Source organism: Lepisma saccharinum, chromosome 21 (genome assembly GCF_977018435.1).
Source record: "Lepisma saccharinum chromosome 21, izLepSacc3.1, whole genome shotgun sequence".
In the NCBI taxonomy this organism is placed as follows: domain Eukaryota; kingdom Metazoa; phylum Arthropoda; class Insecta; order Zygentoma; family Lepismatidae; genus Lepisma; species Lepisma saccharinum.
In genome coordinates, this window is record NC_139249.1 from 45892338 (window position 1) to 45915266 (window position 22929).

At 38.7% G+C, this 22929-nt stretch overlaps 1 protein-coding gene across 6 annotated transcripts in view; it reads right to left on the reverse strand.

Moving 5' to 3' along the window:
* The window catches only part of Sin3A (SIN3 transcription regulator family member A), a 159188-nt gene extending 136801 nt beyond the window's left edge, over nt 1-22387 (reverse strand). For all 6 annotated transcript variants that reach the window (XM_083142494.1, XM_083142490.1, XM_083142495.1 and 3 more), the window contains exons 1-2: nt 22178-22387; nt 15651-15733 (exon numbers count right to left, since the gene is read on the reverse strand). The gene's annotated coding sequence lies outside the window, so the exon portion shown is untranslated. The remainder of the gene's footprint in view (nt 1-15650; nt 15734-22177) is intronic.
* Between the last annotated feature and the right edge of the window lie 542 nt (nt 22388-22929).

Below are 22929 nucleotides of genomic sequence, written 5' to 3' on the forward strand. Positions count from 1 at the left end.
AATTTCACTACGAGTCGAATGGAGTGGGGTGTATACGAGAACCGTGTGGCAGTAATCGCACAAAGTTGGCAAATCACCATCGGACATTTTCAACACCCTGAAAAAAGCTGAATATCAGCAGAATGTTCATGCATCCAACCATCAACAGATACTGTGACACAGGGACAATTGAGGACCGCCCCAGGAAAGGTAGACCTCGCAGTGTGAGGAGCCAGAAGCTCGTGCAAACAGTGACAGTGAGAATTCGACGAAATCCTGTCAGGAAACAAGCAGTGATGGCTCAAGTGATGAACATTTCGAAAATGTCGAATTGGCATGTGCTCTGAAGGGACCTAAAACTGTGTGCTTATCGGCGAAGTACTAGTCACTTTCTCACTCCACAGCTTCAGGTCCACAGGGAGCAGAAAACAAAAATACTACATCCGAGTTACGCAAATGGTGACCACAGGAGGATCCTTGTCATGGATGAAAAGATCTTCACGATTGAGGAGTCTTACAATCATCGAAACGACCGTGTTTATGCCTCGACATCCCAGGAAGCTCGTGGAAACATGCCACGGATCCTCAGAGGCCATCATCCCGCGTCAGTGATGGTTTGGTGGGGTGTTTCGTACGATGACACAACTGACCTCTAATTCTGTGAACATGGTGTGAAAACATCTGCAAAAGTGTACCAAGGGACAGTGTTGGAGCCACTTGTGAAATCGTTGACCCGCACCATGTTCAACAATGAGCCATGGAGCTTCCAGCAGGACTCAGCACCAGCACACAAGGCAAATACCACACAGCAGTGGCTTCAGAGGAATGTGCCTGATTTCATTGCTCCGGCTGATTGGCCCTCCAGCAGCCCCGACCTCAGCCCATTGGAGTACAGATTGTGGTACGTTTTGGAGGGCATGGTCTGTAGGATGACTAGCCTCAGACTTCGGGCCTGTGTGAAGGCTAGAGGTGGCCATTTTGAACAGTGATTCGTGCTCTGTGTTGGCATGACCTGTACCTTTGTAACATCCAAATACATTAATACATTAGTTTGCTCACTGTTAACTTTGTAACAGAATTTATGATATGACTAGGTACTTGTATGGTAAATGCGAGTACTGTTGTTTGGAAAAATAAGTAGCTTTTTGATTGAATGGGCTTTATTTAAAACAAGAGGGCTTTCCTGTTTGCTTAACTATAATGCTTTCATCTTGTGATGAAGGGGTCTGATATTAAAATTATACTTGAAATTGACACTACTTATGACAATTATAACTGATTAAAATCATAGTGACTTTCAGTTTGTTTGTTTTTTTGTTATTTTGTCCATCAGCCCATACTCATCTGAAAATATAACTTGGCATCTTGATAATCTCATCAGAAATATTGCATTAGACATTGTACTATTCAGTTGTCTTCAAATTGCAACATGCAACTTAGAGAAAACACAATTTACTGCATGCTGAATTATTTCCACAATGACAAGGGAAGAAAGGGCACCAAAACTAATAGAACCTTAAAAAGGAAGTCTTTCTGATAGAGTTTATTCCGAAACAAGATTTTTAAAAAAGTAAGTTGTTGAGTTGCCATGGACATAAAGTTTAGCTGCTGTAAATATGTTTTGGAGTTAAAAGATAATTATGTGCACATGGGTCTCTCACCATGGCCATGCGGTCTAAGGCGTCATGCTATGGGCTCCGGCTAAGGGATGCATGCAGTTTCGAGTCTCCTGGGGGAAGAGTGACAACTGTTCTCCTGAAATTTTGGCCTGCGTGTGGGACTGGTGGCCACCGACCATAGTAACGAAATTGGGGAGCTATGAATAAGTAGCATAACCCAATCATGGAAACCTACAACAACGACTGGGGGTTCATCCTGCTGACCATAAGTTACCCCCTTAACTAGTTGGATGATCTGCCTCGGCATGTGGGAGTGAGGCTGGCAATCAGTAGGTAGGCCCTGACCCTCACGGGCTGTTGTGCCATGGGTTATATGCACATGACAAAGGAGGTAATGCAGATATGTGAAAGCAACCAACCTAATCAATCCACTCGCTTAAGCATAATATTCAACACCAATATAACAAAAGTGTATTTTGTGGTTGATACTGTTTTATTTGTTCAACATTTAATGTGCGATTAGCATGAAGCATGTGCAACACACATCTTAAAAAGAAATCTGTTTCCAACGAACACAATTAGAAGAAGAAAATTAAAGTTTCCCAAAAAAGTTTGGAAGACTGCTTCAGTCCCCGCAATAAACCGAAGTGAATACAAAAATACTAAAATATCTGCCCATTTGCACCAATGTAGATTTACTCATGATTAGCAGTAAACTCACAGTTAGCCCATTAATTGGCTGACTATCTGTTGCACCAAAGGAAGCAGCAGGTAACCTGGGAGTAAAACAAGGGTCAACTTTAAGCTACTTCACTTGAGCTTGATAAATAATATTCAAACATGTGCTATTCTCCAAGAACCACAGCAATTGTATTTAAAACGTGCAAAATATATCTTAAGGCCTTTTTTTTTAAAATTCTTCTCATTGTTTTTCTTTTTCCACTTCTTACAATATGCAATTGACAAATTATTGCACGTAGAATAGTACAGAGAGGTAACAAAGTGGGTGTACCCCCTCCCCCTTTTATTTTTGACACAACGATTGTTATTGTTGAATGCTTGCTGTGGACACACCTGATGGTTTAAGAGTCCAGAACATCTGTATGGAAACAGTCATTTTCGTAGCACAGCAGAATTTTCTGCCATGTTCTGGTAGATGTTTTGCAGAGATGAATGCAGGGACACATACGCAGCTTCTTGTAGCTTTGTTTTGTGAGATACCAGTTATTTCTGACCCTGTCATTGATGAACACCGGAGGTAAGGCTAGGCCAAGGGTGCTAGTTAATCTTTAGAACCTCTTCCAATTTACCACCAGGGAAAGGTCTTATTTATGTAATGATACATTTGCAACGTGAAGTGTGCCAGAACATGGTGGAGAATTCGGCTGTGCTACAAAAATGATGATATTCATGCCGATCTGGTATGTGTCCAAATCAAGCATTCAACCATAACCATCGTAGTGTTGAAAATAAAGGGGAGTACGCCAACTTTGTAACCAGTGTGTATATGAAATAGATTCTTGAACAGAACAAAGAAAAATTAGTATGAAAAAAATATCAAAATAATTAGTGATATAAAGATTGAACTATAATATTGTTGTGAATACTACGTGGAGGTAGATGTATATATCAAAATCTAGTACAAACATCACTATAAGACCACTTACTGTGATTGCAAGCTGCAATATCAAAATTTATTCATGTAAATAGTGCATATATTTTTTGTATTTTTATTACATGCTTGATATTTTCTCATGCAAGTTGCTTGCTAATATTTTATGGATACCAATGTCCCATTACTTGCATGCTCCTGTTTCAGCCATGCCACAGGCACAGGGTGGCCACTCTAGGACCATGATAAAAATCCAAGTATAATTCCTTGTTTTCAAGGCTTACAAGCAGATAGATGTTTTATTTACTTCAATATCGCCTCTCACCACCAGGGTGTCATTAAAATGGCACCCGGGGCACAGACAACAAATACAAACAACTTTTCTCTGTAACATTTTAATTGTTGGGGGGGGGGGGTTGTTTGGGTGCTACAGGTGTTCAAAAAAGCCAGTTTTGCTGCCTGTATGCTGGCAACCCAACATGACATTAAATCGCCTCTGTTGGTGCTGCATCCTATTGTGTAATGGCATGTGCCAGTGTTGCAAGGAACATACATATTCTGCAAAAAACAACATATAATAATAATAATAACATTATGTGTTGTAAAGTGTATCGGAGAACGAAAGTGTATCGGAGAACGAACCCAAACAGAAATAAAGCAAAAACACGAAAATGGATGGAAAAAACAAATAACATATGCAAAAGAAAGTGGTGGAAAGAAATGAAACCTAGACTCAAAAGTGCCCAAGGTCGAAACCAGAAATTGTTGTTACTACAGAGGGATGGGGGTAGGAACACATCCGAGGTCAAAAAGTAAAAAGGTAAAGTTCCCTGTTCATATAGCACTATGCCATGAAGGCACATTTACGGCAGGATAGCTACGATTTTTTTTTTATTTTGAAATTCCCTGATATTTCCAGGTTTTCTAGTCAAAAAGAAAATTTTCCACAGACATGTTTATCATCATAATTTTCGCTTTTGAACCTTGTGTTTTTCAATTAAATATACATATAATCCGTTAATTATTATTAATATTCACTTTCAAGACTTTTTTTTTTAGCAAATTTCATTCTACATGCACAAAAACATGTGAAAATTCGAAGAATAAAATGTAAAATCACAATCGGCATCAAATGTATTGGGTGCTGCAATCATGTGCATCTAACCTTCAGGCTACGGTAACAGAGGTACATTTCACCATAACAGATCTCCACAATATAAAAAAACAACAGAAAAAGTCCATAAACAACTTAATCTTCATAAACCATACACAATTTTTCATTTTCTAGCAGATTTATAGTGTAGAAAATGTTGCTTTTTTGCTTACATTTATAAGTACATAGCATCTGGAGAAATTTTTGTTGCATATTGGAATTCTATACAAAATGCCAACAAAACTAAGATCTATAAAATAATAGATAATTATGATCATATTATCAATGTACTATAGTTACCCCCCCCCCCCCCCACCAGAGTTGCCTACAGGTAGAGACTTATTTCAGTGTGGTAGAGTCCCGGAACCACTTAATGCGGGGACAAAGCCACAAAATTCTGAACTTAATCATCCACCCAGGGATTTTAATGTATCCAAAAATTCTAATTCAATTAAATTAAACGGTACAACCCTGATATTTAAAATATTTAATTTAAGGTGCCGAGTTTACATTTGCCATATCACATACTCAGACTCGGAATACATCTACAAACACAAGTCTCAAATGTTATACACGGAGTATATTTATGTATGAAAAATTGTTAATTGAATAAGAATTTGAAACAAGTTTAACTGATCAATTTCAAGATACATTATCTTGCAATAATCTTTGTCACATAGATCGTTCTGTAAAGGACACTAAGAAAGTAAACACATTCAGAGATAATGTTTTATTAACTTCCTTCCTCGATAAAAATAAAAGCTAAATCTGAGGACATTTTAAAAATTCAATGAGATTTGCATTAATAAATGTTGCAGTTTTTCACATCTACGGAGAAAAATTCATGCATAATTACCAGAGCCAATAATTCATGCAGAATTCCAGGAATCCATCCTGTGCTTTAAGTCCACCATATACAGAAACACTAATTGGGATGAACTCAACTAGCTCTTGTTCTATAAGTTTTAAAAACATTTCTGTGCATTTGAAAAGCCCACGGTATAAAATTCTTTGGCAAACATACAATACTTTTATTCTGGTCATTCGAGTATGTCATACCTTCATGGCATAATCTGAAATACCACCTGTTCTTTTGGAGAAATGTCATGTTAACTGCCATTACCTGGTACTGATAAAGGTTATGTTATGTGCAAAGATTAGCATCTACAAATACAATCACGGTTATGAAAGTGTAATGATATTACATTCACAAGCTGGCAAGGATGGCAAGGAACAGTTTTATAACACTCAAAATTATTGCCAAAGTAAGTTCGAAATAAATGCACCTTTTAGGGTTGAAGAAAATATTAATTTATAAGAAATTTCTCATTGTAAACCCTCTGATTTCTCAACAAAATATTGGGTCCTTTCTTGCAGTGTATATTTACACAGAAAATAGAAATTCCGCACACAGCTGTGACCAGTTAAAATCCTTCTCTAAAAACAAATTATTATGCTAAGAAATACCTTTATCTCCAATATGGCTTTTAAATTCTGGACAAAACCCTGTGCTAGCGTCAGTATTGCCATCTCAAAAATTTACAAAATGAGCATTAGAAGGATAATATTTCTTTATTCATTGTCTACATTTCTAAACATGTGTATGACATTCAGTGAAGGATGAATATTGATGCAAATGAAACATCTTTATATATATATATATATATATATATATATATATATATATATATATATATACATATATACATATACATATACATATATATATATATATATATATATATATATATATATATATATATATATATATCAACATATCTTCAGTCTGAGCAAAAAAAAAAAAATCTGCAAGAATTGTCAACCTGAAATAAATTCAATTCAAGCAAAAGAAAGCGAATTATCTGGTGTGATTCACTCCCAAGAACAACAAGGAGGTGGTCTCTGTGGTTAAGGCAATCTCCTTAAAAGTTTGAGCATTTTCCATGTAAGGTTTTGTCACGATTATCTTGAGAACCAGTTGACAGAAAATTTTCAAATTTTAAGTGAACACCGAAAAAGGATGTTTCTAGAGCACCACTGATTAATATTTATATTTTCTGCATCAACGTCCTGAAAATTAATTAATTCATTTTTATTCCCATTTTTTTTTCACTTTTCTTGACAGGGCAACACTGCTGCTGCCGGCGAGTTTACTGCAGGTCCTCGCGGTGTAGCAAGAAGCTTGGAACATGGAGGGTGGTTTCAACCCAACACACAACAGGATTAGAAGATGAACAGAAAGCAACATGTCTTTTGACCTTCTAACTGGGTAGCTTTTAAATTGTAGACTGGAAATGGTGGAAAGAAATTGGTGAAGTGTGTTCCGAACCCACGAAAACATGAAGATGGGATGTGGTGCGAGAATATGCGTCAACTTACTGCGAGGGTGAATTATGTTTCTAAAGCAGTGACGTTCCCGTAACGGGGCTGGTTGTTGCATTATTATTGTTAATGTAAAATATGAGTAGACTATTGCATATCCTTCTATTATTAATGTAGATGCGGATCATACTTTATACGTACAAATAACATGTTTTTTTTTTTGTTTTTTTTAATTCGGTTTACGCACAGAAAGGATGGCCAGCCTACAGTTTAAAGTGGCGTCTGAACCACAATGTGCCTCCACCGGGTATCGACCTCGGGACTCCTCAATTACAAGGCGATGACATTATACCACTATGCCAACCTGAAGGTCCCCATATAAATACATATATACTAGGGATGGTCAACAATATAAAGTCTGGGCAAACAGAACCGGGTACCTGGGTGTGGATCTGGATACTAGAACAGAGTGTCCATTGATTAACTGATTAATTTGGTTGTTATTCGTCGCTTTCTGCTACGTTTGGATAATTGAGATAATGATGAAGAATGGGGATTAGATGAAATTGTTGAACGGCAACTCACAAAGAACTCCTATGCCCTAGCCTGGTTTCGGCACCTGGCATTTTAGCACGCTAAGCTAACCACATCGCACGCAGTTCGGCCCAATTGTCCAGATTTCGGGTTGTGTATGTATGAATTTTGCATTAGGACCAATTTACTATTAAATCAATCATTTCGAAAGGTCTTATCACTAATGCAATGAAGGATTTCAGGCACAAAATACAAGTATTTATGCCAGTATATATTTCAATTTCATTGAAAACACTATAAAAAGGTAAAGTTTCCCGTGCATGTAGCACCGTGCCATGAATGCACAGTTTGAGGATTTTAAGGTAGGGTCCCAGACATTCTAGATCTCGGCCCTTTTGGAGGTCCCCCCCCAATCACAAACATCCATGTCTGAACCGGGATTCGAACCAGAGATCCCTGGCATCATAGCGTGCTGCACTCACAACTTACCAAGGGGATCGACAAATTAGACCACCGCGGCTCTTACACTATAAAACATTAGAAATCCAGTATCAACGTCCACCTGTTTTCCGCAGCTATTGTTGCTTATTCCTGACATTTTCCCTCCTGACACCAGATCGCTAGCCAGGTTTTCAGCCGTGGAGGAAGTGTGTGGTGGAAAAACTTTCATTCCACCATGGGTCAGCTGTAGTCAAATTCCAAAAAGCACCCCCGAATATCATGTTTTGCCGAGTGCTGTCCAAACATTTGGAAGTCTCAGAGGGGTGGTCTAGCGTATGGAGAAATTTGTAACCACATTCGTGAACCTCAACGGGTGACTTCAGCCACAGGACATCTCGAGAATCAAGACACAGGAAATAAATTCTCATATCTTCTGCATTTGGCAAATAAAACTTCTAAAAATAGCGTGAATGTTCTGGTATATATACACCATAATTTCTAGTGTACTGTGTTACTGACGAGCGTTATTGCCAGGTAAAACCATCTATGGAATAAACAGGAAAAGTGGAAACAAGAGAAAATATGCTACCACGCAGTGTTTTAATTGAAGAAAATGTAGAAAGGTGTGGGGATGTCATGGGTTCCTATCCTTACATTTGGACATGTTTACCTTCGGAAGGCCTGTGTGTCTGCCAAGAAGCCCTTATCTTAAACATACGTGCCGATCTATTTCCACTTATCAGGGCTCAAAGCTAGAATTGATCTCCGGGGGCAAGGGGGCTTTGTAAACCAAGTCCATTTTCAAAAGTTTAACAATAACAAAGATAAATTATGTGTGTGTGTGGGGGGTCAATAAATTATTATAAAACATAATATTTAGAAATATACAAATACTACAGTTTCTTTCTATATCTAAAACATCTCTTGAAGTGTTAATTGATTGCTACTGACATCGTCCCTTACCACACATTCCATACTGCTTTTGATGATACAGATTTTATATCACACAAGCAAAATGCATAACATTCAATAAGAGTACAGATGTGGAAGGAATGTGAATGATGATGTCACAGATGTTTGTCTAAATGGGAGTCTACACCAGGGGCAGCGAAGGTACAGATAAAGAACCTTCCCTATGGAAGAACTTTCTAAATTCTAGAGAATCTTCTAAATACTTGCAGCTACTTAGACTTCTGCTCATAAACAAGATCAACAAATGTAACAGTTGCTGTTCATGTTCTGTGAATTTATCCTTCACTGAATTGTGAATATCAAGTGGGCTGACGGCAGTGCCAAGGGGAGCTCAACCCCCTTGCCCCTGCCTCGCTACGGACCTAGTTCAAAGTAAAGGATACTAAAATGCAAATATTCAAATAACGTTCATCATTATTGTTATTATTACGTGCAAACTTATACTACACCTATACTGAGAATGTACGGATTTTTTGGATTTTATGGAGCATCAACCTGGACCAGGGGTGCCAACAGGAAGGGTTAGGGAATAATGATGCAAACCGCACCATCAAAATTGGAAGGGTATTTTTCCTTTCAATATCATAAAATTCAACATATTTTTCTAAAATATATGTATAAAAAGGACTGCAATGTGTGTGATGAGGCAGAGAGGAATATATTTCATTAGTAATTAATTCACTATAATTGGTTCAATTAATCCTCTAGATGAAGAAAAGGAATAATTTCGAGATGAGCCAGATCAAGTAAATTGTTCAGTACAGCTAAAAAAATGACTTTCAGTAATATGACAGTGTCGTAATAAAATACTTTATGGTTGATTGATTGATTTGGTGTTCTTAGTTCACTTTACATACCGTAAGGCTAATCAGGACTGGACCTACAGTTTAAAGTGGGATCCGAACCACTATGTGCCTCCACGGGGCATAGAACCTTGGACCCCTTGATTACAAGGCAACGATGCTACCACTGCGGCATCTGGGAGGCCCTAATACTTTATGGGAACTATGGCTTGATCTGGCGGAGGGGACGTGCAATTGGCCATGGGGGCAGGGGAGGTTGATCTGGACAATATTTAGAAATTCATTATCCAGATATTCAACTATTTAACCTGCGGTTTATTTGATTTTTCAAAATTTCGGGAGGGGCTGTAGCCTTTCAGCTCCCCCTCTGCGTACGCAAGTGATAAGACAGATATTTTACTTTTTGTCATCACAGAATATCAATATTTTATACCATTGCCGAAATATTTTTAAAATTGACATTATGTAATTCACTTCTCTTCTTGACATCGGATACTGGAGAATATGGTGCCTTCAACCCCTCCTTGAGAATAGTAATGCTTTACAGCTTTTCACCATCCAAGTACTGCTAGAAATTTCATACTCCAGACTAACTGATTCTATTCGCATTCCTGAACACTTTCTGTCCATTTTCAATCTAGCCCTATAATTTCAAAAATACCTAGTTCAATCTTCACAGCGCTTTCCTCCCCGGATATACAGTATATACCCGAAACCGGTTTATGCAGCTCTAACACATCTGTGAATTCTCCTCAGGTCTCCCTTCCCTCCCCTCTCCTCCAAACTCATTTGTCGTGAACGAGGGTCCGTGAAGAGCAGACTGGGCTCTGCAGGGTTGCTCTTTCAAAAAAAGTGAAAAAAGAGTAAAATGAATTAATTAATTTTCAGGACATTGATGCAGAAAATGAAAATATTAATCAGTGGTTCTTTAGAAACATCCTTTCTCAGTGTTCAGTTAAAATTTGAATTTTTTTTGTCGACTGGTTTTCGAGATAATTGTGACCAAAATACCCCCAAAACTCCATAAGCTTAGATGGAAAATGCTCACACCTTCGCCGGGGCAGATCGCCTTAAGCAGTCAACACAACACGCCTCAGAGGCAGAGGTCCCAGGTTCCATTCCGGTTTATCGCAGTAAGGAAACAAGCCAGGAACTGCATCAGTCACCACGGCCCGTAATAAGTACCCCCCCCCACACACACACACACAAAGGTCCATTGACCTGCTTGCTGGCCACTTTGGAATATCTATTCATAAGTGCTAGTTTTAGTATATTTAAACTATCGTAAAATCGTCCCACCATATGGATGAAAGATTTGTGGAGAAACATTTCCAACCGCCACTGTATTCATGTTCAGTGTGCGAATTAACAGGGGGGATGCCACAGAAAATGGTATCCCCAGAAAAGGAAATTATTTTTATCCCTGTCGGGGATTTTTTTATCCCCTCAAAGAAAATGGCATTGAAAGCACATAGTATGCCATTTTGTAAATATTTAACAAACAAACAAAATCATTTGTCCATTAAAGGTCCAGTTATAAAGAATTTCCCTGCCAAAAGTATGCAGCCTTGTGCATTAAAGGACACCATTCTGAAACTGACTAATCTTACCGAGCCGAGACAACAGGTTGTTATCCACTTAAGTTTTCATGGCATAGTGCTGATATTTTACAAGTATTTCAGTGTTCACAAGAAACTTATAGGTAGATTAGATCGACATTAAGTTTGAACTTGACAATAAAAATTTTTGCTCAAGTTTTCAGTGTTACTAGTTCGATAGCTCTTTTGTGTGTGAGGTTTTCTTAGAATGTAAATATACTGTTTCAAAATTACGTGTAAATGTTATCATAAGATCTATTGACCTAGGTTAGAACCAATTTTCTAAGATACTGCAAGTGCAAGGCAATAGTTTAATTCACTGAGTGGAAAAATACAAATTTGCATACGCAAAGAAAAATTTACAAAAACAACAACACAAATTCGGCACTGAGTGGGCATCTAGATACTGTAAACATTGGTACCTAACTGTATTTGAGCACAATTAATCAAGTCATTTCACGATGGTGAGCAAAAACCTGATGCTTCAAACATTGCTTATATTTAAGTCAATTCCATTTTCACAAATTAATAAAGGAAAATCTAACAGCTTTAGGGTATAATGAGAGCTCTTCATAAAAACATGGTTAATTTAGGAGTAAATAACCAACATTGTTACAACAATCACTGAAGCAAATTTAGGACGTTTTAAGCTGAAATTAACACAGCTACTAGATATGTCCTATGACTGATGTATCCCATTTCAGTGAAATCAGTCAAAATGTTTCAAGATGGCAGACGATAAAACCACTTTTCCAATGTTGCGAGCTCCAAATCCTGCCAACACATATTTTCAAATCTCTATATAAGTTGAGCTGCAATACTCCTCCCACCCCAAAGGGACCTGCCACACCTCGAACATAATCTACATCCTCACCTGCAACATTTGTGGTGGCTTTTTCCTGGGGAAACAAACACTGCCTTTAAACCTCAGAATCAACAACCACCACTCCTCCACCTACAACCTGGACTTTACTGTCACCGTCCATACCAACCATCACAACATCCCTTCCACTGACTGTTTTGGAGTAGAGATCATCCACCTCTTACTGCAATCTGCCAACATGTCGGTACGTAAAAGATGGGTGAGGGCTTACATATCAGCGATGAGTGCAACCACACCCCTGAACAAGGCCACCCAGTAACTTCCCCAACCATCTCCAATCCTGACTCCCTAACCTCCCCCTGCCACCACATCACCCAACCACTCACAGGTCTGTAACTTCAGTTTTCGATTTTTCTTCTACTATTGATTATGTGGCTTGCGGACGTGAAAATTTGAGTTTTTCTATTGTGTGGTGAGTGCTCCCTTTTTTACTTGTTATTCAGTCCTAGTTACCCTCCTTCCTTTTATCCACTGTATATATATGTATACACGAATCGAATCAGGAAAAGTGCCAGAAGGGTGAATAAACAAAAATATGAGAGGTACGAGACAGTAAACACTAACTGCAAATGATATATTGGACCAATATTTCGCGGCGAGCCGCATGATCATGGAGAAGAGACAGACTATTGAAGAAGGCGTCAGTACATCGCAGTGTAGCCAGAAATTAGAAATAGTAGACGGGCATTGACAAAAATGTGCTTATACCAGTGTTTACTTCATTTTGGTTGTGGGTGGGGTTCAGGAGGGCAGGGAAGGGGGTGGGGGCATATATTGGGTGGCCAGTTTGAATCCGAGGATATAGTGGAGTGCATGTCTGATATATAGGCACTTTCCCATCGCTGGCAGGAAAAGGTGTCTATGTGGGGGGGGGGGTAATAGGGCCTACATATCAGGTATCAGGCATGCACATCACTATATCCCCCAGATTCAACCTGCCCACACAAAAAATGCCCCCACCCCCTTCCCTGCCTTCCCAAACCCCACCCACAACCAAAATGCAGTAAACACTGGTATAAGCACCTTTTTGTCAATGCCCATCTACTATTTATACTTTGTAGCTACACTGCGATGTTGTGCGGCTTCTTCAATAGTCTGTGCCTCTTCCCCATGATCATGTGGCTTGCCTGCAAAATATTGGTTTAATACATATATACACACACACAAACACACAGGGTGTTTCTAAAGTTTGTTTCCAAAGCATGGGAGGTGATTCTACAAGTGAAAATAAACACAGAAGTTCATGTGACGAAATGCCGAAAACGGCACCCATTCAGATTTCTTGAAGTTGGAAAAAGTGCAAAAATTATGTTTACAAAGAAATAGTGGCACAAAGGCCAACATATGACGACAGCGAAGGGCATTCCACAAAGGAATGCGGCATGCTCTATTAAAAAAAAGCACATGGCAGATGTGTGAAGTTGATGTGCAAGGGATATCCAAAAGGAAGTGAATGGGTCTCTTGAAGTGATTAGCATGGGTGAACCAACCGATGTTGTGCTGTCAATATTTGTACGTACCCACATGCAGAAAGGCCAAAGCGTGACCTAGACTTCGGCGTTTCTCGCTAGGGACGCTAACACAGTAGTTTTCTTCCGGCAGGAAAGCACTGGTCTCTACCACTTGTGCTTCACGTACTGCGATATCAGCATCACCGTGCATCAGGTTACCATCACACGTTTGCGGTTGAATACATACAAGTAAAAGGACGTGAACTTGGCAAATTGGGCAAACCTCGCAATAGGCACTGCTAGGTGTTATCGATAGGCACAGCCCATAGTGTTCGTCGTCTATGGGTCAGCAGATATCCAGCAATAGCAATGGCTGCATACACCGCAGAGGAGCTGGCAGACATGTATCATCTCATTTATGGCAAGACTGGAAGTAATAGCCATGCAGCACGGCGTTTGTATGGGGAACGTTTTCCAAAGAGGAGGCTGCCGTCGCACACCTTCTTTCAAAGAGTGCATACTCACTTCGGGAAACAGGATCAGTGCTACCACCTCGTCGAGAAATTGGAAGACCACGAAGTGTGCGCACAGATCAGTTTGTGGATGTGGTGTTAAATGCTGTCAGGGATCGTCCTGACACCAGTACATACGCTATAGCAAGTGCCCACAACACCTCCCATGTTAATGTGTGGCGCATCCTGTCTGAACAGGGGATGTACCCTTTCAAACTCCAAAAAGTACAAGACTTTTACTTCAGGACTTTGTGGTGTTTTGCCAATCGTTTTTGCATCAGATGGAAATTATCCCAAATTTTGCGAACAGGGTGTTGTGGACTGATGAAGCAACGTTCATCAAGACGGGCATGTTCAATAGTAAAAACAGTCATGTTTGTGATTTTGCAAATCCACATGCAATTCTCGTGGCACACCATCAGCACAGGTTTGCGGTTAATGTGTGGTGTGGGATAGTGCATGACCATTTGATTGGGCCATACATTTTCCCTGTTCGCCTGTGTGGTGGCACATATCTGCATTTCTTCGTGATGTTTTGCCTGCACTGTTGGAGGACAGTGTCCTTGGCACTGAGACAAGGACTATGGTTCCAACACAATGGTGCACCACCATATTTCGACCAAAATATGCGTCACTTTCTCAATGGCTTGTTCCACAATCGGTGTATTGGTAGGGCCTATGCCATGGCCAGCAAGATCGCCGGACATCACTTTCCTGGACTTCTTTCTATGGGGAGAGATGAAACGCTTCGGATACGAAACATCTGTCGTGTCAGCTGAGGATCTCGTTGCACACATTAATGTCGACGCAGCGATGATAGCAGACACCATGGGGCTGTTTGCTCGCACTAGAAAATCGTTGATTCAGCATTATCAACTTTGTGTACAAGTTAATGGTAGACAGTTTAAAAATTGTCTGTGATGTGGTTCCCTCCACTCTGCACACAGTGAACATGTCGACACATATGCAACCTAGCGCAGCACCACCACCATCTTTGTTTTTCTACGTAATGATGATGCACACTATGGATATTCGCTTTCTTCTTGGTTGTCAGTTTCCACACATCACTTTCTGTGGATAACACAACTCGCTAAACCCTTCCCTACCCCCTTGACTTCAACAGACCCATTCACGCTTCCTTTGAGGAATCCCTTGCGCATCAACTTCACACATCTGCCATGTGCTTTTTTGAATAGAGTATGCCGCATTTCTTTGTGGAACGCCCTTCGCCGCGCTCATATGGTTGGCTGTTGTGCCACTATTTCCTTGTAAACATAATTTTCACACTTTTTCCCACTTCAATAAATCCGAATGACTTCCATTTTCGGCATTTCGTCACATGAACTTCTGTGTTTATTTTCACTTGTAGAATCACCTCCCACGTGTTGGAAATTAACTTTAGAAACACCCTGTGTATACACACACATGCACATAATTTTTTTATCTGGAAAGGAAGTGGTGCAGCGTATCATTGCATACCGCCAGAAAAAAAGCAATATATATACCACACCGAATCATTCTGATGCTTGGGAGCATGTGTTTTGGGAGATTGGTTATTCTTAGTTGCTCTTGTGTGTTTCGCCATGTGCTTATTGAATGCAATGGCCAATGAGCCAGTTCCTGGTTATTCTCTTTCTTTCGTTCTATGAACTGTATTATGATACACAGGTGCATATAATGGACTCTAAAACCATGGTATCCACACCACAAGAGTTATACATAAAAAACCTACACATACATTTTTTTTTACAAAATCTAGCACTGTACTTACCAACTGTTTCACTTTCTTACTTCCACCTTCAACCATCATCACAAATCAATAACACCCAATGTCCTCACAAATAGAAGCAATGCCTGGAATGAAATTATAATATTAGTGTTTTGCAAATGCACATTTTTACACCATTAATTTTCACAAAAAATGCATATATCACCAACACAGTTTTATTTTAATGGCAAATGCAAGGAACATATGACTTATCAAGTTTCCAAGCTCACCTTACCTCAAGGGTTAATTGGGAAATGACCTTTTGCAAGTTTATTAGGAGAATTAGGAAGTGCATTAGAATGCTCGAAACAATTGTGGAAGTAAGACTGAAGCTTGGAGAAACTAATTAGAACAGTTGAAAGCTAAGTATTATTTACTGGAGAAATTATGATTTAAAAAGCAGCTTACACGAGTGTCCATGCTATGCAGTGAGCAGCCGTTCTTGGTTTCCGGTTATCTCAGACATTTTTTTTTTTTTTTTTTGCAAAGCTTAAAGGGGGGTCTCATAGTTGAAACAGTTGTGGATTAATGGGGAGAGTAATAAGAGCAATCGGCCCAAACTCAAAATAGGCTAATCAGAACTATACCCACAGTTTAAATTTGTATCTGAACCACTGTGCAATATGCCTCAAAAGGGAACACCCCTAGAGAGAATACATTTTTGTTTCATTGTTTTAACTTACTTTACACTTCATATCTGAGCATTCAGTTTACCATGCAATTCGAGTAATTATGAAAACAACTTACAATAATTACCAGCCCTGAATCCCTACTTTAAAAAACAATATACTAATCTCTAGAACATAGAAGCCAGCTCGGTACCCGTTTATAATACTATATATTATTTATGTAAAACAGTGCAAGTGCAGGTTAGAATTGATTCTCGGCGAGGTAATGTATAAGATCAAAATTTGGCTCGGTAACAGTTCCAATTGTGTCTTATGATTTTCTTTGAAATTCTCCTAGCAGGAAGACTAATTATCATAGAATTTTGGCAATCATTGTCACACAAAATTTGAACCTTCCTTAAAGTAATGGGCAATGGTTGGATTTCAAAAAAAAAATTATTTATGTTGAAAAAAACAACTTAAAAATTACCTTACGCAAGCATGCGTGCTTCCCATGGACAATGTATTTTCCACTGACAAGCGACTAAGTATCGTAGACTAGTGGGAACTAATGTAGATGTAAATCGGAACCTTAGTAGAATGCATTTAGAGACTTTATTTTAATGCTAAGAGAACCAAACCTGGCCTGCCTAATGTAACTACGAAAGCACATATTGAACAAAATCTTAAGTAATCACTAAAACTCCGCAGTGCATGTCAACAGAAGTAAATCTAAATCGAACTGTGTTAAACTTGCAGTTGTAGCATGCTGAAATCATAATAAAACAAACGGAACTTGGGCCTTTGCTTCTTCCAACTGTAAGTTGTGGATCCACCACTGGGTTGAGACCAGATTTAACATGATCAGATGCTGGAGGCATTTACGGAAATTATTTTAATCCACCTAAAATAACAACGAAAGCTTTAAGATTTTTTTTAGTAATGTTTAGAGCTCTCAACCTAACCTACCTAACAATGATACCATTTGCACCCCATGCACAGGTTGATAGCAGCAACAGTCCGTATCCAAGATGAAAGTAAACAAGGAATCATATAGGAGTGTATGAAAGGTAAAAATAGTTCTCCAGACAAGATGCAGTAAGTAATTCACAAATACCCTGAAGTATGTTTGGCCCAAGTTCCTTTTGTTTTATTGTGATTTCATCCTGCTACGAATGAAATTTTTACATGGTTCGATTTCGATGTACGTCTGTTAACACATACTCCAGAGTTTTAGCAATTACTTAAGATTTTGTTCAATATATGCTATCGTGGTTAGGTTCTCTTAGCATTAAAATAAAGTTCCTAAATGCATTCTACTAAAGTTCAAATTTACTCTACATTCATTCCCACGCTTCCACGATATTTACTGTCGCTTGTCGACGGAAAATATCTTGTCCTTGGGAAGTGCACATTTTTGAGTAAGGTAATATTTAAGTTCTTTCTTTTAACATAAATAACTCTCTTTTTCCGAGTCCAAACAGTGCTAATTACTTTAAGGAAGGTTCAAATTTCGTGTGACAATGATTTCCAAAATTCTACGATAATTAGTCTTTGTGCTAGAAGAAATCGTAAAACAATCGAAACCAATACCGTATGTTTTAACAGGCATAAATGCAAATTGAACCACATAGAAAATGTATGTGTACCATTATTCGTTTAGAATTAAACAACCAGAACTTGGACCACGAAGATGGAACAGAGAGAAAAATCTAGACACACCTTCAACCACCATCGCACCTATAGAAAACTTCCATTGCACATACATTAATAACAAAATATTCATTTTTAAGATGGACATGCAAGGTGAGGATCATCACAATAAAGCCTGACACTTAACCAATTTCCATGAATAGCTAATGTCAGCTGACATTTGGGTAAAATTTTAAAAGCCGGGAAACAGATTTCTTCAAATTTACAGGAGAAAGTACTTATGGAATTGAGTTTCTGTGAAATTTCAGAAGGTCGTAGAAGTATTTTCTCGCATTTTTCAATGTGTTTGGCCGCTAATTCATGTATTTTTCTATAATAATGTCCGTCCGATGCACGAAAGCTGTTGCTTGCATTTCCATCCATGTACTTGAACCGGATGTTGTAAGCATCTGATGACGTAATCCCCAGTAAGTGTTTCCAAACACAGTGTTTTCACTATATTGCATAACCTAAATCAACCTAACCTAACCGTGATGGTGTGTGGGGCTATTGTGAATGGTTTTTGGGGCTATGCGGGAATGGTTTTTGGGGTAGTTTTTTCACTATATTGCCCAACCTAAAGCAACCTAACCTTTCTGTGATGGTGCGTGGAGCTATCGTGAATGGTTTTTGAGGCTATTTGTGGATGGTTATAAAATCCAGAATGGTTTTTGGGGCTATTCGTCGATGGTCATATGATCCCAAATGGTTTTTGGGACTATGCGTGAATGTTTTTGGGTCTATGAGGAATTTTTCTGTTAAGAAGGTTGAAACACTGCTTTGCCTTTTTAAACACGTCATATCGACAACGCTAGTCAAGATTTGCCTGCCATTTTGAGTGTTCAGGAAGCGCTAAATGTAAATGGACGGACGAGCTCTCGTGCATCGGTCACACATTTATATCAAAAAATAGATGATTTACCGGCAAAATTCAATGAACGATGTGAGAAAACACTTCCCCGAACTTCCAGAAGTATAAAGAAACTGCATTCGGTAAGTAATTTCTCCTGTAAATTTCATTAAATCCGTCTACCCCTTACGAGAAATTTACCAAAATCAGATTCGTGGCTTTTAAATTTTTGCCCTCATCCATGAATTCTAATAAGTTTAACACACAAATTACTATAATGTTCAACGTATAACGTATGGTCCTCCCTTTTAAAAATAAAGGTACCAGTCAGATATGCCAGAAACACATTTAACTCGTTTATTTTCAAATAAAATTCATTTCTACTTACCTCATATGCATACTTGAACATTTTTCAACTTTGGATCACTTTTTTTTTCCATGAAAAAAGCATTATTTTTAACATTATAATTATTTATTGGTCTTTGCTAATTCGGCGGACATATCTTGACTCGCGTTGTCTATCGTCAGCTGATGTGCAGTGTTTCCAAACTTATGAACCGATACATGCCGCACAAACTATTCACAAAAGGTTTTTAAGCGAAAATTGATCCACAAACCTTTCACGGAAGGTTAGGTTAGGCAAACAGAAAATTCAATTGGAAAAAAAACCGCTCACACGTCATCTTGTAAAACTACCGCGTGGTTGTTACACTATCACTTATTAACCGAAAAATTATTGTTTTTGGTAACATTATCGTATGGGTAAAACGGATTCCTTCAAATTTCCTTCAAATTTACAGGAGAAAGTACTTACGGAAATCATTTTCTTGAGCATTTTGGAAGTTCCTGAATGTAGATTTGATCCATTTTAATGTGAATGCGTTTTGTTTTCTGCGAAAATCTCTGTCCGACACGTTGTTTCTGCTCCCGCCATTTGCTTTTTGCATGAGAGTGCAATGTTCCGAGTGTTAAGACGATGCAACCCCGTAGCCAGTGTTTTCACTAGAACCACCTGTCGAGTTCGGAACAAGCCATTTTTCCCGAATGGGTGTCACTTATCGCACAACATTGTAGCAACATTGTGTTCGGACGTCACAGGAGAGAGCTGTCTTTACAATTTTTCTTTGTATTTATGCTAATGGAACCTAACCTAACAGGCCTAACCTAACCACGTAGGCATTCCTCGTCTGACGTCAATATTCAAGGTTGCAAGATTGTTGTGCGTAAAGGAAGAGAATTAACGAATTACGAAAGGAAGATGGTTCCGACCCGAATGGGTGTCACTTATCGCACAACACTGTAGCAACATTGTGTTCTGACGTCACAGGAAAGATCTTTTTCATGTTAGGCAATACAAGCTAACGCGTCTCTTAGGGAAAATAATAATTTTTCTTTGTATCTATGCTAATGGAACCTAACCCAACAGGCCTAACCTAACCACGTAGGCATTCCTCGTCTGACGTCAATATTCAAGGTTGCAAGATGGTTGTGCGTAAAGGAAGAGCATTAACAAATTTCTAAAGAAAGATGGTTCCGACCCGAATTGGTGTCACTTATCGCACAACAGTCTAGCAACATTGTGTTCTGATGGCACAGGAGAGACCTTTTTCATGTTAGGCAATACAAAGGTAACGCGTCTCTTAGCGAAAATATTATTTTCTCTTTGTATTTATGCTAATGGAACCTAACCTAACCACGTAGGCATTCCTCGTCTGACGTCAATATTCAAGGTTGCAAGAGTGTTGTGCGTAAAGGAAGAGCATTAACGAATTACGAAAGAAAGATGGTTCCGAATTGCGAAAGGAAGATGGTTCAGAATTGATGTTTATGGACAATGAACGTGGTAAATCGCAAGGTTATTTTACAAGTTCTACACGTAAATGCGACGTATTGGCATAATTTCAAATAGGGGCACGAAAGTAGATATTTTCCGGTGAACGAGGATGCACCACTGCATAAATCGACAAAACACTCTCAGAACGCCCCCTAAACCAGTATGCTATCACGGCCATAATGTGTTACAGATTCGAAACAACAAGTAACAGTAAGTACTCGTAAATAGAGAAAATAAACATTATCTTAGTTAGAAATGCATTATTTCGCCTTAAGAAATGTTCCGCAACACGTTAGCAATGTAAAGAAGTCCGAAATATATGATTCGTAGGTGTTTAACCCATACGATAATAGTACCTTGTTTTTAATCCACAAACCATTCACGGAAGGTTGGGTTAGGCAAACATAGAAAATTAAATTGAAAAAAAAATCCCGCTCACACGTCACCTTGTAAAACTACCGCGTGGTTGATACACTGACAGGGGTTTACGTAATCGAACGCAAGGAACATTTGATTCACATAGTTGACGGTAATGGTGGCTCGAGCTCTCGTGCAACGGAGACACATGAATGTCGAAAAATACCTTATTTACAGGCCGAATAAGTTGCACAATTCGAAAAAAACACTTTCCCCAGCTTCAGAAAGTCCACAAGAACTAAATTCCGTAAGTACTTTCTCGTCTTTTCTCCTGTAAATTTCAAGAAATGTGTTTCCGGTTTATCTAATCATTACCAAAATAAATATATTATATTTCCCAGTGACAAATTTACTCATTTAATTAGGATTGAACACCCAGTACTATTCAGTAAATATGCATACCTTATGTTTTGAAAAATGAAATCAAAACCCCTCTCTTCACAAGTCCCCCTACAAAATATCAAACTTAAAGGACAATTCTAGAATTAACAGGTTCGTAGGGCTTTCCTGTAATTCCGGATCATTATGTATCACTAATCCGCTTGTCCGTTCAAATTATTGGCAATGCCCAAGTATAACAAAAGTTGGAAGTGCTAACATATTGGATTTGAGATTGTCACATTTGTGCATAACAATTGGACAACATCCATGTATTGGGTATGTGCATTATAGTTCGAGTGTATTTTCCTCGGAGTTCCCTTCTACAAATGAGGCAAGAAACAGCCAAATTCTGTAATCCAGTAAACCTGTAAGGGCATAACCTAGGTGGTTGCATCACATACTAAATCAATTTACTTAACATTGATTTGTATTTGGTACAAACTCACCAAGCAAATAATTTTGCTCCACTATATCAGTAACTCTTGCTAATGTGCTATTCTTATTCACTTTCGTATGTTCTCTGAAGATATTAAGATTACATACTGCTGTAAATGGAGCATAAATCGTAATCATAATATTCCTTTCCGAAGGTTAGTACTGAAATGAATAAGATAATTTTGTAATAAAGTTTAAATATCAGTAACCTGAACGTGTATCCAAATTAAAGTTGGTCTTGTTACAAAAATCTAGAACAGTGTTCCAAAAATTTTGGAGGGTAAAAATTACCTAACTTACGTCTGGCACTCACCTCTCAGAAAACAGATTACACATTTCTCTTTAACTTCTTTACAGTTTATACAACACAAAAGTTCGCTCAAAGTTACTACAATATTCCTCCAAAGAAGGATATCAGATGGGACAGGTATGTTTCATACAAGCATAATCACATCTCAACACATAAACAAGCACCACGTCTCCCGCCGAACGAGAAAAGATACTTTTCGCCGTTTTGCACACTACACAGGTGGTACTCCCTGTATTATCTTGGACTCACCCATCACAATTTTATCCTATTTTATATACACCGTCTCATGGCTCTTCAAGGTCCCAATGAAAGTTCGCATTAACTTTGCGCAATTAAGTTATTAAAAATGTGTTGTAATTTTTACAAGGAGGATACCTAGTTGCAAGTTTCATGTAATAAAAATGCATGGAAAGCAGCATTGGCGTAGCGGCCGCCCTCAGAACCATCGCCATGCGGTGGGGTCCCGAGTTGTAGGGGCCCCGCTATGTTCTCTCTGTGTGTTCCTGAAATTTTATATAATCCCAGAAATTCAGCAGATAGTGTCGCTTATTTAAAATAATGGATTTACGAAACGGAAATTTGGTTACCAGTAACATATCATCATATGACGATGTCTGCGATAATATGCAGTGGCGTATTGTCTCAGCCAGAGTGGCCCGGGCATCGTGAATTTTTGGAATTCATAATTAGGTTACTTACTCACAGATGACAATCGATAGGAAACTTCTATCTTCTCATACCTCTATAGCTACGTA